General features: G+C 39.8%; 1 long non-coding RNA gene across 1 annotated transcript; it reads right to left on the bottom strand.

Annotated features, from left to right (window-relative positions):
- Window positions 1-5,780: 5,780 nt before the first annotated feature.
- LOC107575951 (uncharacterized) lies at window positions 5,781-6,271 on the bottom strand. The gene is made up of 3 exons (XR_001607964.1): window positions 6,209-6,271; window positions 5,992-6,102; window positions 5,781-5,885 (listed from the first exon to the last, which is right to left on the bottom strand). It is a non-coding gene; the product is annotated as an uncharacterized lncRNA (long non-coding RNA).
- Between the last annotated feature and the right edge of the window lie 3,197 nt (window positions 6,272-9,468).

The following is a 9,468-nucleotide window of genomic DNA, read 5'->3' on the forward strand; positions in this document are numbered from 1 at the left end:
ACACCATGCTGGTTTCGTCTGACCAGAGGAAAACTGGTTCTTCGGGTCAGTCTTTAGGTCATGTAATAGAGAGCCATTTAAGGTCAAATAACTGTAGAAGAGCTTGTAGCATGACACTTACAGGTAAACGCTGCAGTCACTAATGACAATGGACTTCCATTGAGGAAGGAGAATTACAGCACATCCAGCTCCTCCAAGTTGCTCATGGTACCTGTAGGACAATACAAACATAAAATTCCATTAGCAATTGAATGAAGCTCAAAAGTTATGGAACCAAAGATTGTTTTCTATTGTCCTTTTGCATTATCAGCTCACATTTTCCGGTTTAACACTGTAAAGCTGCTTTAACACAATATGTATTGTACAAAGCTCTATGTATGCATGTATATAAGGGCTGGGCAAGTTAACATTAATTAACACTGACAATTATTTTAAATCGCGCATTAACGCAGTTTTTTTTTATTATTAAAGTCTGTTGCTAGCTGGCGCTGAATACACATACAGACAAACAATGGGTCACAGGAGGGGTGGAATGTTGATCAGTACTGGCTTGGGATGAGCATCATCACGCATCTCAACCAATGAGAGCATTTGGGGTGGGCCTTAGACCGCAGCAGCGCTCACATGAAGCGCTAACTACTTCATAAGTGGGAAATAGGACGTTTTCGATGGCACGTGAAGACAGCAGAGAAGCGCTCTCGCTCAGCACAGTGGAATCCATCGTTTTGTTAACTTTGTGGTTTATTATTTTGAGTCGTTTGGGACGCGGTAACACAAGGCCCTCTCACAATATATTTCTTTACAGATCTATAACTTCAGCTCCTCAGAAATTCACGCAATCATGCTGCACGTATCAGAAGTTCAGCGCTCCAACACTACATGCGTACCGCGCCCGAGCCCAACTGAACCGTGCTCTGGCCCACACCCAACTGAGCTAGGGATGGTTAAACAAACCACGCCCGAGCACTGCATGGCGTGATCACATTAGTCAAATGAAACGAGCTTTGGGAGTCAAATGCACTCCGGCACGATTAAGATTGCTTGGTCTGATTCACCCTTATTCTCCCGCATACACAAGTCTCTACCTGGCCGCACTCTCCCATCAAGTGTTCTCACGCCACACTCTGCTGCGTTGGGTTCCGCGATCATGCAGGTCTCTACTCGGAAGGTACCTGTTATAATGTTATGATCAAGGCAGTAATGAAATTAGCTCTTTCAAATTCAAAGGGAATCGAATCTGAAGATTCAAAATCAGCTTAATTAAGCTGGATTCAAAATTGATAGTTTACACTTGATCAACCATTCATCCAGCGAACATTAAAATCAGTATATCTTAACAATCTTGATATTTGTATTATACCCTGGCCAAGGTCATAATAACTGTTAGTGATGATTTATTAAGCTACGAGCTACGTAACAATCACGCGGTAACACAAGGCCCTCTCACAATATATTTCTTTACAGATCTATAACTTCAGCTCCTCAGAAATTCACGCAATCATGCTGCACGTATCAGAAGTTCAGCGCTCCAACACTACATGCGTACCGCGCCCGAGCCCAACTGAACCGTGCTCTGGCCCACACCCAACTGAGCTAGGGATGGTTAAACAAACCACGCCCGAGCACTGCATGGCGTGATCACATTAGTCAAATGAAACGAGCTTTGGGAGTCAAATGCACTCCGGCACGATTAAGATTGCTTGGTCTGATTCACCCTTATTCTCCCGCATACACAAGTCTCTACCTGGCCGCACTCTCCCATCAAGTGTTCTCACGCCACACTCTGCTGCGTTGGGTTCCGCGATCATGCAGGTCTCTACTCGGAAGGTACCTGTTATAATGTTATGATCAAGGCAGTAATGAAATTAGCTCTTTCAAATTCAAAGGGAATCGAATCTGAAGATTCAAAATCAGCTTAATTAAGCTGGATTCAAAATTGATAGTTTACACTTGATCAACCATTCATCCAGCGAACATTAAAATCAGTATATCTTAACAATCTTGATATTTGTATTATACCCTGGCCAAGGTCATAATAACTGTTAGTGATGATTTATTAAGCTACGAGCTACGTAACAATCTCAGCAAAGTTTTAACTTTAAAATACACCACAGAAGACAATGATTCATTATAATGAAACAAGAAATTTACTTGTCACTCTAAGGATACATTAACTAAAACTACCAAAAGCACACGCACACTTTAGAGGATGAGAGTTAACGGAGTTTGACTGAATTCCCAAAAGTCTAGTATTTACTCCTAGTTCTTAAAATCGCACCAAGAAAATCACAGAAGCAGAGATTTGGCTTATCTTTAGTTGCTTAAGATGGACAAAATCTTCTACTTGCTTAAATTGGTGTTAAGTCAGTTTACTTACGTTTGCACTGGAAAGCGGGGTTTCCTTTTCTGGCTGAGGGAGTCCCGGCATTGCTGATTGGCTGGCGATCTTCCTTTATGACGTCTTTGGGATTCACTTACGTAGGGTGACGCGTTCAAAGTTCTTCTTAGAGTCGGTGTTGACCGGCTTAGACCTTGAAGATTTCGGCAGGGTCACGAAGCTTCACGGAGAGTTTGAGAGTTCTGGATGGCCCAATCGCGTGATGGTGTGGTGAGGGAGGGCAAGTTGGAGTGCTATCAAACAAAGTCAAAAGAGCGCCGAATCAGTTATTGACATTGGGTTTTAAGCGAGCCGACTAAGTCCGTCCCAGGAGTGATTGTCCCAATCAGACATGGGTGCAGGGCGGAGCCACACCCCGTACGGTTCCTTTCCGTGCATAAATTAACATTATGCTTAGTCTTCCACATGGGGAATACCCTTGCAAGTTGTGTTAACTTCAATAAAGTGTTGTACTACGAACACTGTATATCATACCAACTTTTCCATTCACACCACGGTTCTGCGAATAAAACAAGCTTTTATTCTATATCAAATATCAGGTATCTTGCATACACAATACATTTAATAACCATCTATAAAAAGGGGTTATAAAACATTGATTAAATTCCATAGGTTACAATAAACACATCAAGCATATATAAGCCAAAGCATATTATTTGGGAGTGTAGTCACCCTTTTATCCTTTAAATGATTATCTTTTTAAATCGTCCATGTGAGTTTGCGTGGATTTCTTTGTCAGCAAATAAAGAAAAGAAAAAACAAAAAACAAAAAAAAAAACACGCGTTTTCTGGAATAGAGAGGAAAGGAAGAAGGTCCTGAGGTCAGGGAAGGGTCACGCGGTGGGGATCTGGTGAGTTTCCCAGCTCAGAGTGAAGCTGTAAATCTGTCCATTTGATTATCGATTTTATGCTGAAAATGGTCATGTGTATCACAGGCCATCTGTTGCTCGAGTTAAACGTTATCACTGTTCCTTAGATCCTTTGTGTTAGCAGACCTGTAGAGCATCCTGTAAATTACCCTTTTCCTGTGTCTCCTACATGGATTTGAGCGAAGCTGCTCAAAAGGGGACAATCAACCATTTGTGACTGACATGGTTCTAGAACAAACGGGAGTTCTCTATCCACCTGATTGGCTTAGGTTGTGCAAGAAGTTGAAGTAGCAGGTGTCTTGCCATGTCCTCAGCTGGAATGTAGGATTTAACGAATTCCAACATGACAGCCAAGTCTAATAAAATGTTTATAGTGATGGATTACCCCACCTATCTGATATCTGAGCTCAGCAGCAATGGATTTGCACCGGCAGCTGACTGACTCAACCCACTACTTAGCATTGATCAAAAACTGCATTGGAGGATCATATTTTCCAACAAGGCTTTTTGGGGAACATGGCCCGACCCAGTTAAGAGGGCAATATACACAGTGTTGTAAATATTAAGAAATCACAGGAGGACTCACCTCAGCAGCAGTTGATTTTCCAAGAGAAATTAACACTGTCAGGACCTCATTGGAACGAAGCAGACAATTAAATACTACATTTGTAACTGATGCATCTAGAAGAGTATCAGGAACACTGTGAGCTGCTTGTGAAAATTAGATCCATCTGTGAGCTGAAATGAGCCATTTATAATGAAGTGAGATTAAAAGATCTTGGAATTCTGTAGCACTGACAAAGCCAGAAATGTGCTCTTTAAGAGGTCCAGAATACCTGTAGGATGAGATCACATAAAACATTGAATAAATATTTGGAGTTGCAAGAAACTGAAACAAGACAAACATTAAAGGGACAGTTCACCCAAATATGAAAATTGTCATTAATCACTCACCATCATGTCGTTCCAAACCTGTAAGACTTTCGTTCATTATCAGAATACAAAGATATTTGATGAAATCCAAGAGCTTTCTGATCCTGCATAGAAAGCAACGCAACTAACACATTCAAGGCCCAGAGAGATAATAACAAGGTCATTACAAAAGTCCATGTAACAGTGTTTAACCTTAAAATATATGAAGCTATGACAATACTTTGTGTGCAAAGAAAACAAATAGTGTAGTAATAGTGGTAGTTCCATTGAGTCTATGCAGGATCAGAAAGCTCTCTGACTAATGACAATTACTTAATTTATTTACGGGTGAACCATTCCTTTAAATACACCAGCTTCTCTACAGATCCTAATTTTAAATGAAACTGATTTTGGTTGAGGGGAAAGGTGTTGCTTTGCTCATGTTAGTCTTGACTGAGACCCCGATTCGACCAGAGGACAGAGTGTTGCTACAGTTGGAATGAAGTCAGCTTTGGGATTCTGGAATTGACAGACGGATGAGGAAAACAAATTCAGTGGGTGAGCAGCAAAAGGACATAGAAAATTAAGCATAGAGAACAGAACAAACAGAAATAGTATCAAACAGACAAATATCAAGATGCACAGCAGACATGTGGAGTGCATTAATTAAACTCAAACAATAAGTCACAAGAGGTCAAATTACAAGCAGTTATCAATGCAGCCATTAATGAACAACCATTGAAACTCTTGTGTGCACATTGCTATATGGATCTCGAACTTTTCTTGTCACTAAGTTTGGGGCACCCATCTATCTGATATCGGAGCTTAGAGGGATTGTAAGCTGTTGACCAAGTAAAATGACCAATTTGCACAATGCTGTAAATATTTTAAGGAAGGTTTACTCAAATCTTTAGAGGATTCTTACCTGGGCAGCTGTTGATTCTCCTTTGGCACAGTCAGATGCCTTTCACCACTCCAAACAACTCCTGTAAACACAGCATAAGACATAACACAGCATCTTTCACAGTCAATATTACGTAAGGACCACATAAATAGAATGTTTTACAACAATGTCTTTATTAATAGACTTCACGGACTGTTGACAATTTGATGACATTTAAAAAAAATAAAATAAATAAACATTTTATGCATCTGCTGCTATAGCATAACTTGAGTCCATACACATTTACTCTTATCAACTCCAGTTTGTACAATCAGGGCAACACTGAGGATGTTGAATATCAAGGGCTTAACAAAAATGGCACTTTACTTGGATTAATTACATGCACAGCAATGTTTTGCAACCACTGCGTTTGTTCTGTATCCACAATTTAAACCATTATGATTCAGCACTGCTCGGAAGCAAATAAACACAAATAGACCTATACAAACTTTGTGTGTATGAATTTCTTAATGTTACACACCCATTTCCAGCGACAACGGAGCATTTGAAAAGTGAATAACTTAATGCTCAAATTCACAGATCATTGGTGAATAAAATAAGAATCAAGTTCCTTCAGAATGTGCCTGCATTGAGTCTTAACTGAAAAGCAGACAAAAAAACACTAGTGATAAAATAAACAATTATGGAAGTATAATTCACAATACATGCAGAACACTCTCCTCTGAGGCAGTGTTCAGTCTCCTCTGTTTCTCTTGATTCAGCTCTTCACATCAGAGTCAAGCTGTGCCTCCAACAGCACTCGCTAATGGGAAAAAAACAACAACTCCTGATTGGCTCATTCAAACTCAATATAAACCTTCTACTGGTTAGCTTGGAGAGCCTGATGTCCTGCCTTGACAAAAACTCACCTGCTTGTAGCTTTCTAGTAACACTTAGACCTTGATTAGTAGGTTCAGGTGTGTTTGATTAGAGTTGAACTCTGCAGGACGCAGGCTCTCCAGGACCAGTGTTGGCCACCCCTGGGTTAGATGTTTCATTACCATGAAATGCACAACTATACAGGCATGGTAAATAATTACAGGAACAAAGTACAAGAGAAAAAGAAGCATTAAAAAAATCACTCACGATTTCTATCTCCAGCAGATTATTCACTCTCCATACTCCATCTTACACTGACAATCCTGTGAAGTTTCAGCTTGTGAGCATTTATACTCATGGACACAACCATTGAGCAAGCAAGCAAGCAGGCATTACATTCAACAAATAACCAAATCTCAAGATTATAAACTTTGTACATGCATTAATCCACAAATTATTATTTAACAGCCATTTATGCATAGTTCAAGTAATAAAAAATAAATTTAAAAAATCGATTTTATCCTCAAGTTTGGTTTCTCCCACATCCCATGATGCACCAAAGCAAGCTTATTTGAAACCAGCATAAATAGGAAAAATGCAAAAAAAACATAAATACCAACAAGAATACATACTATGAAGTTCCGTTACTCCAAGTATATGGAAAACGGTGACAGAAATTTCACTCTGTTACAAGGGACATAAAAGCAAAAAGGACAAGGTCATAATCCTAAATGCTGCATATGTGCGGATTGCAGAAGGACATAAATACAGAAAGATGCACAAAATGACTAATTAAAGCAAAAACTCAAAAAGAATTATAAAATGCTAATGGTCACATAATGAAGATATACAAACTTAAAAGCAAAATTACAGAAACAGACATGCACTAACATGCACACTAACAAGAACAGAACTGAATCTTTTCTAAGGCACGCAGAAGCAATCAGCACAATAAATATGGACTACCTTTAAACAAGCATAACTTGTTAATGATGGTTTACTAAATTAACCAGTAATCAACTACACCTAAAGGGTGCACACTGTTAAATATATCTAAATTTGTTTTAACTAAGTTTGGGGCTCCCCGTCTAGCTCAGAAGTCACACCCACGGACCGTTGGCTGAACGTCTGATGCATACGGCACACAAAACTGGAAACACTTCAGGAGTTTCAGAGTCGTCATTGGATTGGTTGAATTATACAGGATTTCCGGGAGACGTGTGTGTCATGTTATTTCACATTCCGACCTGGAAACAAATATGCTGTGATTCCAAACCCCCTCATGGAAGAAAGCCATCATGTTTATAGCTGTGACAATGAGCACTTATTAGGATCCACTATATGCTGGTTTTCAAAAGTATGTGAAATATGTAACATTCGCGGCATAGACTTCAAAATATGTCCAAGAGTTTTACACAAGAGTCTGTTATTGTGGGGAGATTTCCACGCCCCTAAACATGACGTGGCACAAAACAAAATGTGATTGGTTGCTTTACCTGTCAGTCATATGGCCTCTTGGGCGGTCCTTGGCCATTCAAAGTGACCAAAGTTTTCAGACTTTCTGCCATCAGTCTGAAGGTCTGGCTACATGAGACTAGGTTGAATCCTGCTCTATATATGACAGAAGAAGTTGAGGCACTATTCTCCACGTTTCCAAAGGCCAAACACAAATGAGGCTAGAAGAGCTTGGAGTACTTAATTTGAAAGTGCTGGATAATGCTAAATGTAAATTCAGTAAGATTATTCACATCGGCACTAATGATGTCCGACTTTGCCAGTCGGAGATAACTAAAAATAACATTCAAGAGGTGTGTGAACTTGCAAGTACGATGTCGGACACTGTAATATGCTCTGGTCCCCTCCCTGCTTACCATGGTGATGAGATACATAGACATCCAGCCATTGAGTGAAGACAGTCCGCTAAGTGGTGCCCGCAGAATAACATAGGTTTCATAGACAATTGGACGAGTTTTTAGGGCAGACCTGACCTGTTGAATAGAGATGGTCTTCATCCCTCCAGGGGTGGTGCCGCTCTTCTCTCTAGAAATATGGCACATAGTCTTAGAATTTGTACTTGACTAACTGAGGCCTGTAGTGTATTGAGTTGAATACACCCAGAATAAAATCAAGAATAAGCACTGTTGGGGTACTCTGGGTTAGATTTTGGTTGGCCAATTAATTGTCCAAAAAGACACCTGTGTTAACGGAGTTTGTGATTAGGTAATTGCACAGTAAAACAAAAAGAAGAACTGCCCATCGTTGTCCCGACTTTTATTTGTGTTATTTGAACAAACACAACACGGCCCAGTTCAGGAAGCAGACAGATTGGCTAAACTGACCGTCTGCTAGCCGCCTCACGTCACAGAAGTCAGTTAATTCTCAGCACATAGAGACTCTTTCACCTAGATATCATACTATAGAGACTGTGTCTGTTCTCCGAACTAGCAAATACAAAAAACGTCCAAAACAATTTAAGTGTAACAATTTAATTGATGTTCAACAAATAGAAAACAGATATAATACAGTGTAACGAATCAGCTCATGGGAAATATGAATAATTAATCATAACTAGTTATGATTAATTATGAATATTTTAGATCCGCTGTAGATATTTAGCTGACCTCTCAAGCGCTTAGGATGTTCTTGAGCGTTGGAGCGTCTTATCGAAACCTAACAGAACCACCGACTGGGTGGGTCCCTGGAGCGGGGCCTTTAAGGTCGGAGAAGATCCCCGCCTCTCAAGATGGGATTGTCCAATGAGAAAGATGGAAATTCCAAGCGGGAGGTGGCAAATTGCTGGTGGGTTTTACGACCCTTTGTCTCTAAGCATGGTAATTTGCAAATGGACTTGAATCGAAATTACTAAAGATTCTCAGGACCCTAATCACACTAAACAAGGTAGGATTACATATAGTGAAAGGATGATAGGAATGGGTTCCCTCATAAGCATGCCTAAAATAGTCTAAAAATATCAAAGACAACATACACCATGACCTGAAGGATACACTGTTCATTCAAAGAAAGGTTTTCCTATGAATTAATTTGTAGAAAAGTCAATTTCTACTGTGCATTTGTGCCTCTTGCTTCTGGAAAATGCAGCTGAGAGTCTTTGCTCACATTCCACAAGGTCGTAAAAGTATCTGGTGTCAGGGTTGTTATGGAACCAGGGGCCTGTTCGGCTTCCTGGGGTGTTACAGAGTATTTGTTAAATCTAGCTAACCAAATATATATTGTGTGTTTGAGTGGTCCAGACGCTACAACAGATAAACAAATGATAAAGCTTGGCTTAATGAATATTAGATCCCTTTATACAAAAGCCCTTTTTGTAAAAGATATGATCACAGATCATAACTTAGATGTGCTCTGTTTGACAGAAACCTGGCTAAAACCAGATGATAACATTATTTTAAATGAGTCTACCCCCCAACATTGCTGTTATAAACATGAGCCGTGTCCAAAAGGCAAAGGGGAGGTGTTGCTACAATTTATAACAATATTTTCAGTATTTCTCAGAGGGTGGGCTTCAA

The sequence above is a fragment of the Sinocyclocheilus grahami genome, unplaced genomic scaffold (assembly GCF_001515645.1).
Source record: "Sinocyclocheilus grahami isolate Dianchi unplaced genomic scaffold, SAMN03320097.WGS_v1.1 scaffold3040.1, whole genome shotgun sequence".
Taxonomy (NCBI): domain Eukaryota; kingdom Metazoa; phylum Chordata; class Actinopteri; order Cypriniformes; family Cyprinidae; genus Sinocyclocheilus; species Sinocyclocheilus grahami.